Source organism: Polypterus senegalus, chromosome 3, assembly GCF_016835505.1.
Source record: "Polypterus senegalus isolate Bchr_013 chromosome 3, ASM1683550v1, whole genome shotgun sequence".
Taxonomy (NCBI): domain Eukaryota; kingdom Metazoa; phylum Chordata; class Cladistia; order Polypteriformes; family Polypteridae; genus Polypterus; species Polypterus senegalus.
In genome coordinates, this window is record NC_053156.1 from 110,423,674 (window position 1) to 110,440,101 (window position 16,428).

Sequence of the window (16,428 nt, forward strand, 5' to 3'; positions counted from 1 at the left end):
GAAAAACTCAATCAGAAGCATAATTTTTAACAAGAATAAGGAAAAATGTGGCAGCTTGAAAAATGTTAGGCATGTAGTCTTGGGAGTATAATAGAATGTTAGGCATGTAATCTTGGAACTAAAATAAACTCCATTTTCAAGTGCAACAAAAGTAAAATATGTGTGTACAGCGGTTAAAATGAGATGACACTTAATACTACTACGGTAAACAGTGGACCAAGAGTGCAGATTTAATCATTGTGGAAAGGATCACTGCTATTAATGGAAGATTATAAAGGGAACACCTTTTTCAGAATATGCCAAGAAGTCATTATTTAAGAAACATTAAATTATTATTATTGCAAATAGATCTTTATTTTTCTGCATAACTAGGGGGCTTCGCTCACCAACCCCCGTTTTTGGTTTTCAGGATACACACTTTTAAGATTTTTTTTTCTTTGAATTGTTGCTATTTCATTAGTTTCACTTTTATTTCAGAACTTCTGTGAAAACAATATTTGTAATCTTTCGAGTCCCAATATGCTGAATCTTTTTAATGAGCTCCGTGAGACGTGTTTAATGACTTTGTACCATAATTCAGGATTAGTTTCTCTGTTTGGAATTTCAGCACAGACAAAACGATCTACATCATCAGCAATTAATCATTTTTTTTGCAAAGTAACCAATAAATGCATGTGAGGTAAACTCCGTTTTTGAAATTCTCTGACTTAAACTTCAAAGCCTTACAATATTTACATATTTCTGACATATCACCTATGTCCATATATTCGATCTCTATTCACCTTTTCGTTATTTCTCCGAGTAATTATTTCTCTTTCTTTGCACTAATGTGATGTTTACTTTCTTTGTTTTGTTTTTTTTCTGCTTTCATATTCTGTATCTTGCTCTGCATGTGTTTCGCACATACATTTTTATTGAGTCTTTTGAATTCCAGTTTTCATTATCTCTAACCTGCTCTGCATGTGTTTGTCCCCTTGTTTTTTAAGCTCTTTATGAAGTTTTACTAAGTGTTCTACTCTGTCTTTTATTTCTGACCTCGCTTTTTGCTGCTTTTGTTTCAATGACACCTGGTCCGTGGTGATTATTTTCCCTTTTTCGAGTAACAATTTCCATTTATTTGTGCCCCTGTGATCTTGACTTTTATACTTTCTAACTTTCCTACTTTCATATTCTTTAACTTTCTCCACATGTGTATCACCCCAACTATTTTTTTTTGAGCCTTTCGAATTCCACTGTTTTCATAATCTCTAATCTGCTCTGCATGTGTATAGCACCAACATTTGTGAACGTCTTTATGAAGTTCTACTTTGTCTTTTATTCTCCGTCTTTTAATTCTGAGCCTGATTGGATGTGCTTTTTTTTCAGTTCCACTTGTTCCGGGCTGATAATTACTTTCCTTATTTTCTAAATTTGCCCTAGATTATTCTTTTCTTTCCAATGCTTTTGCATCTCTTTTCTCTGGCTGCTTTCTTCTTCGCTTATTTGTCTACGTTTCATTTATAATGTATTGTCCGTATACGCTTTATACTGTATGCGCTGAGTGCACTAGATCTGTGTGTGCTCAAAGCCAAAACATGACTGAGTGTGTTGCTGGCTGCCCTTGCTCTTATTTATTTGTAAGTAGGACGTGTCTTGCAAGAATCTCATGTTCTACGTCATCGCAAGATGGTCCTGGGTCAATCTCTTGGCACAAAGTCTCATGTTTAAGGTCCCCACGAAACGCTCCGTGGCCAATCTCTCTAGTCTTGTGGGTCTTTTAAGTGTCTTCCATGATCTTAACGGTCTTACTGTTTCTCTCCAGGATTTTTTTTTTATAATAGAGAGATATGCCTTACAATTAAAGGCTCTTTATCTAATAAACCTTTATTACTTGCTTATCCCTACATAAATCCATTTTCAGAACCCACCTTTTCAGTTCACTGCATTATTGTATAGTTTTTTTAACTGAGTACAGGCTTAGAGCAGTTATACATATTTACAACTATAAGGCACTAATAGTAAATTATACAACAGATACTTGAGCCAATGAAGCGCTTAGAGGATTTGGTCCAGGTAATGATAGGTGGGGAGTGACACAGTCGTTAACTAGACTGTCTCTTTCTCTTGCTTGATTTGGCTCAAAAACTAATCAGCACATTGTCATCTCATAACAGACTTAAATTTTGAGTTTGGCATTTTTCAGTCCAACCATTTTAGTTCTAGACCGTCCTCAAGCAACTGTAACACACACACACACACCCATCTTTGAGATATCAATGTTTTCGGTATCAGAGGACTCCAAAACATCGAGATCTGTTGAAAATCGGAGATCAAAATTTTTGACGAATATAAACTTTTCGCTCCTCCCCTACAGATGATAGATTATGGTGGGGGAAGGCGCAAAGCAGAAAGTAAGAATCAGATCTAGACGGCAGGTGGGCCAAGCTCATGCAAATTCACCCACTCTCAATTATACAGGGCCACTCAAGCACAGGTAAACATCTACGCTCCGTAAACCCAGTGGATGGGTCACCATTCAGAGCTGGGTGCTGTAACCTCAGCCCCATATTAGGACTGATTGTACAAATTCTGTTTGGATATCAGTGCTAGTTCTTCCAAGATCTTTTCAGCATAAAAGTCATGGTCCATACCACACAGCAGTTACAGTTCTGATACGTTGTTTGCACTGTGTGCCTATCCTGACCATATTCATTTTTGGACTCCTCTTTATATCATGTTGAAAAGGATGCATAAATCAGGAAAACATCCCAGACAATATGCAAATCTTGTTCATTATTTCTCTAAAATGTTTTTGTATTGTCTTGTGTCTGAGCTATTAAGGTATACTAAAAATTTGTGAATTTACCATTAATATTTTAATAACTACTAAAACTTTTTTATTTAAATTGAGAAGCAGGAGCTACAGTATGACAATAAAGCAACTATTTTTTTCTGTGACTGTGTTTTGCTGGAACTTTTTCTGCCCACATCCTTAAGACGTACATGACAAGTTAATAATCCCAGTATGAGTAGGTGTGTGTGGCCTACAGGAAATCGGCATTGTTCCCAGGGTTGATTTCGGCCTTGTGCCTTGTTGCTATGAAGATGAGTTCCAGATCCTAAAAGATCATTGAATGAAATAAGTGGGCTTAAAAAACAGGTGGATAGATGAAAATCAATTTATTGCAGCCAAGGATGTTATTTCCATCCTGGTTTTATATTTTATGCAATTTACACATTAAAATATTCTTTTTTACCATGACACACCAGTTAATTTTGGTTTTTTATAACTCTGGGACCGTGGTTCAATTCCTAGGAGCTCTTGCTGTATGTTTTTGCATGTTCTACCTATTTTCAAATAGGTACCTTCCAACAGTGCAATGAGCTTGTGTTAGTTTGATAGAAAACTTCAAATTGACCTTGTGTAAATGACAGCACCTTGGCATCTGAGACTGGCTCTAGCTGGCAGTAGCTCTACTGCCAAATGACCCTGAGCAGGAGAAAATGAGTATAAAAAATGAAAGCATGGCATAATATACAAAATATAGTTAAAGTTTCTGTTTCTTGGATATAGATCTTTACACAGTCCTTGAGTTCTGCTAGTCCTTAAGCAAACACAGTTAAAGTCTAACTTGAAGCAGGGGCAGATATGGTTACTGCTTTCCTTATGTAATGTTGGTTTGATAGTGCATGTGTTTTAAGGCTTCTGACTTAAAAAGGTAAAAGCAGTGGATTTTCCTAGACAGTATAATACAGACAGAATTAACTTTCAGTTGACTGCAACCTGGCACACAATTCACTGCACTTTCAGTATATACCTGCATAGTCATCTCTTGTTTTTTCATCTAAATTTAATTAAGGAATAGATCTAGGTGCTGCGGTGGGTTGGCGCCCTGCCCGGGTTTGGTTCCTGCCTTACGCCCTGTGTTGGCTGGGATTTGCTCCAGCAGACCCCCGTGACCCTGTGTTCGGATTCAACAGGTTGGAAAATGGATGGATGGATGTATCTAGGTGTCATATTTTTCTATAAATAAATGAAAAAAGCATATTGTTAACCACTCTGCTAAGACAAATTAATGTTGTTCTTACATCCAGAAGAGTACCTAACTAGCTGTGTTGATAGTCATGACCATGCCTGACTTAAAATGTAATTCAAATTTTCAGTATTGTGCAAAGGCTTTCAGTCACCCAAGAACATTATTTTACACCTAGTTATCTGGCCAGCAAGAGTTTATTTGCCATGAAAACATCATAAAACTTTAGAATAAACACTGATATAATAAAAAATAGCAAGAATGTCTTGTATTTTATTCTTACCTAATTTTATTTGTTCTCTTTTTTTGTAACTTTCTCTTTGACATCTCACTTTGATATACTGGTGTTCAATAAAATAATCCATCCATCCATCCATTATCCAACTCATTATCCAACTGGGATAAAATAGTCTCTCTATTAAATAAAAAATTCCTGGGACGAGACAACACTTTTTCAAAGAGATAATTTCATGTCCCGTGAGATGAGACTTTGTGTCAAGAGAATTAACCATGCCTGGAAATAAAAGACAAAGAGTAGATAACAAAGTAGAATGTCGTAAAGAGGTTCAAAAATGTTGGCACGATACACGTTAGAGATAATGAAAGTACTAAAATTCTAAAGTCTCAAAAAAAATAATAATAAAGATCGCATTAGCACAAACAAACAGAAATTATTACACAGTGAAATAACAGAACAGCGAAAAGAAATCGAATATTTGGACATAGGTGATATGACAGAAGTATGTAGAAATTGTTCGGATTTAAACTTTAAGTCGAAGACTTGTAGATGATCTAATTCGTGTTGCCATCAGGGAAAAGTAGTGTTTCTTTCCAACGAAGAGGTGTATCTGCAAGAATTAAAAGATTTGCTGTTTGGTGAAAGTGAAATCCACATACGCAAGTGGCAGAGACGCGAGCAGGGGGCAAAGCCCCCTAGTAATACAATATAATAACTGCTGCATAATAATAATCTTGTCAAGTATTTCCAAGCTTCTTGCAGAATTTTCCATAACTCTTTTTTTGCCTTTGGCTGTTTTTGTTCTTTTGCCTATCCTAGTCATCTGGGATAGCCTGTCTAATATTGGTAATGTTCAATCTGCAGATATCTAATCCAACGAGGTGTTAATTGTGTTTTGGCGTATGTTGTTATCATGCTGAAAGACATTGTTTTTGACAATAAGTTGTTTTACTGAATGTATAAAATGATGAAGCAAAATGTAATTATATCTTTCAGCAGTATATATATATATATATATATATATAGTAAGTGCCCTAAGGAATCGACTGTCACACTGACTAGAATGAGGAGCAATTCCTGGGCTGAACAGGAGGGCATAATGGATGGACACTACATATGGAGGTGTAAACTCATTGGGATGGTGCTTGATTATTATCCCAGTCAAGGTGGAAGATTAATGGATATACTTGGGGAGATTGTCTGTCAAGAGCATTTCCTTCAATAGATGACAATGCTTCTCTGACATGGCTCCAGTATGGACACCTGCAGGGATCCATGAGAATCTTAGTCCTAAAGTACAACCCTATCAGAGTCCTTGGATGCCACCAGAGGGTGCTGCAAGGAGAAGAACTCCATTTTTGGGGCTTATGCATGACACTAAAGCACTTCTTCCATTCAGTACTCTCGGGTCCATAAAAGAAACCACTTGACCTCATCCAGGTGAGCAGGAATAAGGTGGAAGAGAACAATGTTTGCCTAGAAGAGTATGGAGAATGATTATTTGATTTGTTTGAGATATCATTTTGTACATTGAAGAAAGAACCTACAAAAGCTTATGCTGTATAATAAAAGTCACTTTTTTGTATCCTTTACTGAGTGGGTGTCTTTATGTTTGGAGCCAGGGGCTCTGGCATACTGGTCACAATATATCAGATATATATAAGGTATCGATTAAGTTCAAGTAAGGAATATCTTCAGGGCTCATTCAAGGTAAGCAGATAGGTAAGCAGAGATGGGGCTGTATTGTTAATGGGGCCTGCTAGGCTGGCACCCCAAATCCTTGCACTGTCTTTCTTTATCATTATTTCTACATAGTTTAATGTCACAGATAGAGGGAAACTTAAAACAAGAGGGAAATGGCAATATTTGGCAGTATTGAGAATGTAAAATGCACTTCATTGTACTGTTTAGTTACTGAAGCCACGGTTGGACCTACAAGTTGCACAGACAATTAGATTTAATATTTAACACATCATAAAATCATATTTAAATATTAATTTCATTTATAAAACAGCTAGCAAAATACCCACTTTTGCAGCGGAGAAGTATGGAGAAGACCTGTACTGGAAATTGGAGGCATTTGAATTGGAATGGTAGGTCAGAGGGTATGAGAGGGATGCGAGGAATAAATACAGTCTCCCTGAGCCAGTTCCAGTGAAGAGAGTAGCCTCAATGAGGTTCTTGTCCAGAGATTTGATCTGAAGCCTGGTGCTGTTACTAAGTTTTAGTTGTTGTAAGTTTCGTAGTAAAGCGGTGGAGTTAACAAAAAGGCAGGAGTCACCAGCAGGAAGACGTGATGCAAGGCCAACAATATCAGGTTTGAAGCAGTGGAGTAAATGAAAAGACAGGAGTCACCAGCAGGAAGACGTGATGCAAGGCGAATAATAACAGGCTTGATGAGGTGCAGTAAAGAAGAAGAGAGCAGTGAGCATGATGAACAGCTAATGAAAGTAAGGGAGCGAGAGAGGAGGCACATAAGCGCAGGATGTCGTTAATGTATATAGGCAGGGAGCCAGCCATGTGGTAGGTGCATGGACAGCGACCATGCGGAAAAAGGAAGGGGGACCATCTCTGCCGTTTCATAAATTGTCTGTTAACGGAAATAAAGAATGAAACCGCCAAAAGGAGAGGTCAGTTCCAAAAGTTCCTTACGCCATAATGGTGAGAACTACCAAAAAGAAGACGTTATTTTCGAAAGTTCATTATGGGGCACGGTGCGTGATAAAACATAATTAACATTTGTAAGTACAGTGTAAAGGAGGGAAATTTGGGCTTCCTACGTATATTGGAAGTCGCAGAAATAGTGAGGAGGGGTTTCCCCTATCTATATATACAGTTTAGGGGTACACCCATTTCCCCCCCTTAGGTGTTGCAATAGGACATGAAACATACCTAACTTTCGTAAGTACACTGCAAGGAATGAGCACGCGAAATTTCAGCTTCCCACGTATATGGAAAGTGGAAGAATTAGTGATGAGTCAGAGAGGGCTTTGTCTTTTATATGTATAGATGTCAGTCAGTCATTTCCTGAACAGGGTTGTGAGGGATGCAGACGCCTATCCAAACTAGCATTCGGCAAAAGGCAGGAGCAAACTCCAGGTAGAGTGCCAGTCCGTCGCAGGTTGAAAACACTTACACACCAAACACACACTAGGGCCAAATTAGTATCACTAATGCATCTAACCTACATGTCTTTGGGAGGAAACTGGAACCCATGCAGACACGGAGAGAACATGCAAACTCCACACAGGGAAGACGTGAACTCTGGTCTACTTACTACAAGGTAGTTATACAGATAAAACTGAATCCGGCCAACCATCCATTCACTCATTTTGTCATCGTTATTTCTGGATTACTGCCACAGCCTACCAAAGAATGGGACGGTAGTCTATTGCAATGTCTATTCATCTAAATCTAACTGAAAATGGAGATTCAATTCTTTTCATCCAAAAGCTTCCTTAAAGTTTTTATTGCTCCATTTTTCCCTAATGGATTCAGGAATACATCTGTTTATACCTTCAGGTGCTGTAATAAAATGTTTGGTCTCCAGTTTCATTCTGGTATTACCTTGTGTCTGTACTTTTCACGTTGTTTTTGATTTCATTCAGTTTTCTTCAAGTGCCTGAAAATAAACATAGAATATGTAACTCTATGTGTGTGTGCTGAAGTCCAGTCTAGACAGAAATGGTGGCTTCAGGTTGCATATCTGTGGGTTTCACCTCCATCTTCAGTAGTTGTACCCTTACGTAAATAAACTCTGCAATGGTGGCCTTTTTGTATCAATGAAAAAGTATTTACTGTTTCCAATGATTAACTTGCTGAAAAAATATAGAGTAACATGTAATGAAGCTCAGCGTGAAAGTCACTTGTAAAACAAAGATTAGTTGATTGTTGCTGGGAGTTCATGTAAAGTTCCTTGTTAGCTTGGCCCAAGTTTTCATCAAAACATAAAGTGATCTTTCTACTGGAAGCTGAGCGAGCATGGTTAACAAAAAAAATCAACACCTGCAGTTCTGCCATGTACATTCCCTCTCTCTCCAACCTCCATTGTTAAAGCCAATGTGTTATAAAAATGTCTTCAATAAAACACACGCTCCTCTTCAAGGTGTCCATAACCCCATTTGTTTTTACTGCTAACATGGGCTTTAAAAAGGAGAGCTAACCTGCAGATAACCAATCAGATGTAGCCCTTTATCACTTTGAGTGGAGGCTAGACAGAAAAACCAGCTCCTCCAGTGACAGCAAATAAATAAGAAAGACAGCTTAATAATGACACCGAACAAAAATGATAACATTAAACCCACAAAATGTAAACTGCTATTATGGTACAGGGATGATATTTAAGTAAGTGGAATTTATTCAAACACTTACTATTTCTAAGTATACCAGAAAATAAGAAATAAAAAGTGGAAAAAATCCATGTATATTTCAGCAAATGTGCAGGAGCTCACCACTTGAACTACTAAACGAAAGAAAAAAGCTTCTATTTCCTAACAAGGGTGCAAAATAAGCCCTCAATTGGCGAGGCTACCTTTGAGCAAAACAATAACATGTCATTGGTAGCTGCTTACACCCTTTCTGTATCTTTTAAACAGCCACCAAAAGTGAGTATGAGAGTTGTTTCTGGTTGATTTATTTAAACAAGAAGTACTTAATTAAATTTTGAATGCCTGTTGTGAATGGCCAGTTATGAAATTAGTCAAAAATGTTAATCCAAGCATTTAACCTTGTTACCATTCAAACGGGAAATGGTTGCATGTTCAGAATCATGACTGCTTTAAAATATATTTGATAAGATTTAACAGACTGCATACATTGTAATTTTGATATACTGTCATACACGTGCACATGGGAGGCAGCTAAAGAGTCTAAATAAGAGTAATTGGACACCAGACTAGGGGTGGCAGAGTGCGTTGACCTTTTTTGCCGCTTTCCTACAAACCATTCACAGGAAATTCTAATTCTGGTCTTCTGATGACGTTACTTTCAGTCCTGAACCCATGGAGGAGGACCCTTCCAGTTCCAGCCCCTTTAATGACGTCACTTCTAGATGCAATCCTATGGAGGAAGATCCTCCCAGATCTGGCCCCTGACGACATCATATCCTGTTTTGGCTTTTAAAACCGCTATTTAACAAATAGTTGGTCAGTTCTGTTTTGGACTCCATTCTGAGCACATCAGTGCTAGCAATTTACCCTTTTTTTAGCCAGGGAATATTATACAGGTGGTTGCCGCAAACGTTTTTATGACTCTTGCGTCTGCTTTTTGTGACAATACATATATTTCCTAAACATTTTAAAAGGTAAGGCCTATAGAACACAGTCCTAGGTGACAGACTAAAATACTGACAAGAAAAGCATAGCTATGACATTATGAAACCTGCTTAATCGAACTGAGGGCCAGGGGGCCCTGAGCCTGTCGCAGAAGCACTGGGCATAAGGCAATAACAATTATTGTCATTTGGAAGGGTATACTCACAGTGGCATTTAAAGCCAGCCACTTCTGGGTTTTTTGCATCTCTTGACTTACTGCATTATATTGATGTGGTTCTCTTCCCAGCAATGAACTAGCAAGTTGTTTTCTCTGTTGCAAGTACCCGTGAAACCTTTTGATTCAGGAAGGAGGCATTCTAGTCTGACAATGGTTACACTTTAAGTGCAAGAATACCTACTAGTGTTTAAAAATGTTAATAGTCTCAATGCTATCCATAGTGCAAAGATGTTATCTTTTGAAAGGAAAAGAGCGTGAGCACATTCCCAAAGTGCATTGCATGTACGGAGTTACTAGTACATGATTTGCATATCTAACCATCCATTCCCTGATTGCTGATATTGATCATTAAACTTAAAAAAGTGATTTCAAGATTTAGTGTGCAGATAGTTGCAAACTTGGCTTAAACATCAGAAAGCAGGGGTTATGATGAGAAGAACTTTTCCAGAATTAACCAATCAGAAGCCAAGGATTATGATGAGAAGAATGTTTCCAGAATTACCAAGTGGTGTACCTCAGGGAACAGTGTAGGGGCCTCTGCTCATTTTAATGTTTATACAGTAAATTACCCGGATTAGAATATAAAAAAACTAACTGGTTAAGTTTGTGGATGATAACAAAATAGGAGGAATGGCAGGTAATCTCAAATCAATTGAATTATTAGAGAGAGTGACCTGGACAGAACACAGGCATGAGCAGATACAATTTAATGTAAATAAATTAAAGTATCATGCATATGAAGTAAGCATGTTAGATATATACTTAGAAATGGAATTTAAAGCTTGTACAACTGACTGAATCATAGTCATTGCACACTCTTATCTATCTACATTAAGGCAGTGTGTACAGAAGGGATCAAGAAAGCTAATACCATGTTGGGTTAATATAGTTTGATGTGTAGGGTATAGATCAGTGGAAATTATGCTTAATCTGTATAATGTACTATTGAGCCTCGTCTCGAGTACCTTGGGAAGCTTTGGTCTCCATCTTGCAAAGAAAGACATAGAACTGGAAAAATTCTGAAGTTTAAAAAGTATGAAGAAAATTAGTATGGCAGATCCAAGTTATTAGTTTAAAATTAAGTTCCTCAGTAACAACACGGGGACACAGAGGGAAAGTTGTCAATTGTAAAGTTTGCAGTGACCGTCTCTTTATACAGCGAACCAGCAGATTCTGGTTTGAGCAATTTCACCAATCAACACTTCTAGCTATTTAGAATTCTAATTTATCTTAGCATGAATAAACAGTTTTATGATACCAATGCATTGAGAAAGATATCCGATGCTGTTGAGTATTGTTACTCTGGGTTCAAATGTAGGAGTCTTCTTGTGCTGGAGTGAACTTTTTTTTTGCTACATGGTTCTTTACTATTTACTATGCTTTACATTAACTTCACGTGTTTGTTGCCTGGTACAAATCTTGGAATCGATATTTAACCCACTTCCTATTGTCCAAATGACTTGAAATTTTGTACACTTACTCACTTCCGATGACAATACATGAATCAATAATAAGTTTCACTAATTGATCAATAAAAATAAAAGCGTGGGCGCTTTTCATCAATCAACATTCAAAAAAACACTTCTTAAAATCTTAGCAAAAGCACCCACCTTTTATTTTACGAGTGATATATGAGAGACTTATTTTTTACTTTTTAGTACACTTTTTAACTTAATATAAGTGTGTTTTTTAAAAAGTATATATATATATATATATATATATATATATTATACATGATGTGGTGTGATGCTGCTGTTCTCTGTTAGGGTCTTTGCTGTGTCCACTGCAACTTCATAGTGAAAAACATTACTCTTACTGCCAAAGCAGTTGGTAATGAAGTTCCCTTCTTGACTTAATGGCTGCTTCTCAGATATCAGACAGGGCTCAGACACTGGCCCAGAGCTTGGCTTGGCAGAGTTGATCTTAGAGCTGTTTCAGGGCATCCTGCTCCTTTCTCAGAGGGTAGGAATTTAGAGACCTTAATACTATTTTTAAGAATTTAGGGGAATAGATTGGTGTGCTTGGTTAGGGTGAATGGCCCATTCTATTTGAAATGGTTCCAATCTTCTAATATATTCAGGTGTAGGAGGAAATCCATGCACTCAGAGGAATTTTAAAAAGACATCACACTGATAGTATCTTTATTTTTTACAATTTGATCTCATGTTGTAAAGGAACTTCCTCAAGATCACACCTTAGCCACTGGGGTACGTTTCCCACTGATGAAGTGAATACAGGTAATGAAATGTTTGATACACTGGTCAATGTTGACAACTTTCTTAATATTTAACATTTTAAAGAATAATTACAATAATGACAAATGTCAGAAAGTATGAAGATAGAATTGGATGCTATCACACAGTTTTCTGAAACCTTGAAGTTAAATAATTGACTTTGCTGAAAAAAGGCTTTGAGTATAAAAGTAAAAAAGCAAAATATTACAATATTGCAAAATTTATAATCGGAACAGCAGCATTAAAAGTATAGTGGAGATACATGAAAACTGTCAGATTATAGGCAAATATTAAGCAAATGTAAATGTAAAGGTAAAATGTGGCAACCATTCTGTGTGTATCTTTTCAAGATTGCTAAAAGAGTTACTAGAGTTACTCAGAGTAGTACGTTTACCATGCAGTGTGCACTTGTCATTTTTTTTTTCATTTTTCATAGTTAGCTAAACAAAAATGCAATGTACTTTGCTCTTCTTGACCTTTTTTTTTCGCTTTACAAGAACGATTTTAATTAGAAAGCAAAAACCTAGAATTTTGTATAAGCCATAAGTCATATTATTTAGTTTAAATTAATTTTTATTTATATCTTTGGACATGATTAATAATCAGCTTATTGATGCATATAACGCAAATGTATAATTGTAATGTAGAAACTATGGTAGGTTATTATAAAAGCAATTACATTTCTAATTTAGTGGTTAGGAATTAAATATAATTTATAGAACTCAGCTTATTTAGAGAATACCGTATTTCAAGGTGAAGTGTAAGTTCTTCTTGTGCTTTCAGAATTGATCATCTGGCCCCAATATCAGGAAATCTTTTGGGTGACAGGATGTCCGGTGGTTGGTGACCACCATCCTCATGCCAACTCTCTCTCTGTCTGGTTTTTGTATATTATTTTTCCTCATAGATGTGCAGGCAGTGAAGTGGAATCCGTTGGACTTTTATTTGTATACACTGCTGTCTCTAAAGGTATTTAATTTATTGTCTGCAATACAAATTTAATATCAAAACAATGTGAATTTTAAAGTTTAAATAATATAATTACAAATATAAATCTAGCAACCATTAAAATCATTAAACTATTTGAGAGTCTTTATTATACAAGGTAAATACTGTTAAACAAATATAACTCAGGTGTTGCAATTTGGTGTATAAAGATATTTTCATAGAAAATCATAATATAAAAAATAAAGTTACGTTCGGTATAGGACTTTGCGGTCCTCACTACCATACGGGGGCTCAAAATCAAAATAATAAATCCCAACAGGGAACAGAGTACAGAATTTATCTCAATAAACTGTGGTTTGTTTTGCAGGTCACTTTGACCTCTATATCTGTGTAATGTTGATCTATCTTCAGGTAATCTAATTGAGCAATCCGTACCACATCATAGAAAATAATTAGGAGTAGTAGTATGAATACCAAAAATACATAAAGTGTGTGTGTTTTTTTAACTTGCATAACACGCATTTTTTCCATTGAAATGAACAAAATGAATACCTTACCTTTAAAATTGGTAACAATGCACCTTAATTAGGATTGTCAATCATTTGTTGACCACGTAAATTTCAATAACGCTTGGCCAGCTGTGCATAACGTTTTTTGATGGCCCTATGCCAAGTTATTTCAATTAAGTTCTCCACCCTTTTGTTTATTCAAGTTGACAAACCCTTGTACTAAAAATAACAATGTTCCTTCACAGCACACTGATTAGCCTCATGCATCCACCATGCTAGTTTCGAATCTCACAGCCAAAGGTTGATTGTATGGTTTTCTATCTAGGTACTCTGACTTTTGTCCCAGTTTCCAAAAACATGCAAGTTAGATTAACTGTTAGCTCTAAAAGGGTCCACTGTGAGTAAGAATGACTACATGAGTGTGTGCTGTGATGGACTACCACCACAACTGGGTTGGTTTCTGCTAAACACCAGCTTTATGGAACCATTAACTGGATTGGTGAATAGCTTTCACCAAGCAGTTGGGTCCAGGGCTGCACTCAATGCTCCTATGATAGACCTCAGCCCTTATAACACTGAAATTGATTAAGCATGTTTGAGAATTCTATGTTGTTTCACTGCATTTTGATGGAACAGCTTCCCATTCCAGGTGGAATTCTGCTATGTGCTTAATGCTGCAGTTCTCAACCAAAATCTTAAAGGTGCCAAAGTGGTTCTTCAGGGAGATGCCATAGGGAAACCATAGTTTCCCAAAGGACTATCCACATAAAGGTCCCAGGAAGATCCCTTTATTTATTTAGATGTGTAACAGATTCAGCAACTTTAATCAGCAATGGTTCATAAAATGAAAGGAAAAATTAACATTTATCTTGCTGCCTTCAAGATCTTACTTTACAAAACAAACCACAATGTTGTCTCCAACAGAACAGGAAATGTCAAATGTAGATAGTTTAAACTATTCTCACTGAGGAATCAAGAGTCACAATCACTAAACCAAAACACTGTGCTTTATAGTTCAGTAATATATACGGTATCAACAAGTCATTATAGGACTATCAGCTTTAATTGTAAAACTAAAGAATAGAATGTTTCTGTTAAGAAAATGTTATTAGTACCTTTGAAACTATTGAATTATGCTTCTGCCATACCTTTATTTTGTACTTAAGAGTGTAGTGGGTTTCTTATCACAAGCTTGACTATTACATCGTGCTCCTCTAATACGATACTATACTTACTGCTTTCCAGTTACGAAACTTATAGTATACATCTTCATCTTGTATTTGCGTGTTAATTTGCAATCATTGTCAATTTGTTTGCACATTTGTCTAGACAACTATGAAAGGAAAAAAAACTATAATAACTCACTCATTACAATTCATGAATAAATGTTACCTCTCTATATTAAAAATGCTTTTTATACTTATATGTTGCATCTTCTAGTATCCAAAAGTTCTCCATGTATATCAGTGTATGTATCATTATTTTAGTTTGCAGTCACAAAGTGTGATAAAACAGAACAGTTTACATCCATCCATTTCCAAACTTGCTTATTAGGATCAGGGTGGCAGCCGATCCCAGCAAGCATTGAGCACAAGGCAGGAACAATTCCAGGACAGGACGTCAGTCCATCCCAGAACACATGTTTGAGAACATTATTAAAACTTTGACATTTTAATAGGTCACATTATTCAGAACACATTTTCTTTTCAGCTGTAGTTCTGGTTAGTTCCACATGACAAGAAACAGTAAAGTTATAGTTTTGCACTAAAGTATTTTTTTGACTTTTTAAGTTTTAAGGCTAGCAAAAGTAGACATGACAAAAGTGAGAAAACATTTTTTTATACAAAATATGGTATAAATGTTTGTGTGCATAAGTGTACTTATGTGAAATGTGCCAATAATTACATAAATTGTCAGTCTGTGAAATTAAAAATATCTTAAACCTGATAAATAAATATCAACCTATGTACACATTTACAAAGATAAATGTTGCTATTTTACTTAATGAGTAATATCATCTCATATAATTACAGATTAAATAATTCATCTACTATTACTATTATAAAGATAAACATTATATATATAATTTTGAATATACATACAGTTGTGTGTATACTTTGTATATATATATATAAATATAGTATATATAGAGAATACAAACAATATTATTAACCAACTTGTCTCTCTTTAATTTATCCTTTTCTCATATGCAATAATGTATGTATAGTTAAAAGATAAGGCTAGTACCCACTTTCATTTATATTTTGAACATTTTCATGCATTTAAATATGTTTAAATTCTGTGTAATACAGATACAGTATAATTCACAAATCTATGTAAGAATATTGGCATAATTTTAAGTATACTGAAAAACAATAAACAAAATGTTTGAAAAATGCTATGCTTTTTATAATGACTTACCTTTAGTGCTGTTAGCAGCAGTTCCCTGGCTTTCACTGCTTCAGATTCAATACATAGAAACTAAAGCATACTTGTGCATGAAACCATTGCATCTAGAGGCTGTGATGGTGGAACTAGAAAACCTTTAACTGTGTGAATGCAGAAAATCCCCAGCGCAGGTCATAGTAACATGGTAACAGTGATAAACTGTCAATAATTAAGAGGTCAGAACGATTGCTGGTTGCCAAAATACATTAAAACAAATCTTGTATTTTAAGCACTTTCACCCCAGAATTTGGACGAATTGGTAAAATGTGTTTAATTAGGACTTCTAAGCTGGCCCTCAAGGTTACTCAAGTCAATAACTGACTTTCAATACAGACATAATAATTATAAAAAAAATATATTGTTGTAGTGAGCTCTTGCTAGGTATGTATCCAGAACTAGACAAGAATATTTTTTTCTTCTGTTAAGCAATCTAAGATGCCTAGAAAGTGTATTCTCCCCTTGGAAGTTTTTCACATTTTTTGTTATACAACTTTGAATCACAGTGGAATTATGTGGTCTGTTCTGGCATTGATCAATGTTAAAATGAA

General features: G+C 35.9%; 1 protein-coding gene across 2 annotated transcripts in view; it reads right to left on the reverse strand.

Annotated features, from left to right (window-relative positions):
* Positions 1 to 15,980, reverse strand: part of esr1 (estrogen receptor 1) — a 286,150-nt gene extending 270,170 nt beyond the window's left edge. For both annotated transcript variants that reach the window (XM_039747800.1, XM_039747799.1), the window contains exon 1: positions 15,854 to 15,980. The gene's annotated coding sequence lies outside the window, so the exon portion shown is untranslated. The remainder of the gene's footprint in view (positions 1 to 15,853) is intronic.
* Positions 15,981 to 16,428: the final 448 nt, after the last annotated feature.